Raw genomic sequence first — 323 nt, forward strand, 5'->3', positions numbered from 1 at the left:
GCACGCACGCACGCTTCCACACACACCAAGACAACAACCATTCCAGTCCTCTTTACATTAAACGTTCTGTACCTTCGTTTTTTTCTCCTCGTCCTCCTTCGACGTTTTCTAATCAAAACGTTCCTTGGTTAAAGCGGGTACTACATCATTCTGAGTTCGATATATAAACGCGCCCAATGACTCTATTTTAGGCTACTTTTGTTGTGATTTCGGCTGTTCTCAGATAAATCACGCTGTCGGGTTATTACCGCTGAGTGCTCCTCGGTCGGGAATTCGGTGCCGGTCGGAAGGGAAAAAGGGAAAGAAAATTGTGTGGAGGAGAA

At 45.8% G+C, this 323-nt stretch overlaps 1 protein-coding gene across 1 annotated transcript in view; it reads right to left on the reverse strand.

The window, feature by feature from the left end:
• The window catches only part of LOC119582022 (CAP-Gly domain-containing linker protein 3-like), a gene marked incomplete at its 3' end in the record, with an annotated part of 68,768 nt that overhangs the window by 30,509 nt on the left and 37,936 nt on the right, over positions 1-323 (reverse strand).

The sequence above is a fragment of the Penaeus monodon genome, chromosome 15 (assembly GCF_015228065.2).
Source record: "Penaeus monodon isolate SGIC_2016 chromosome 15, NSTDA_Pmon_1, whole genome shotgun sequence".
In the NCBI taxonomy this organism is placed as follows: domain Eukaryota; kingdom Metazoa; phylum Arthropoda; class Malacostraca; order Decapoda; family Penaeidae; genus Penaeus; species Penaeus monodon.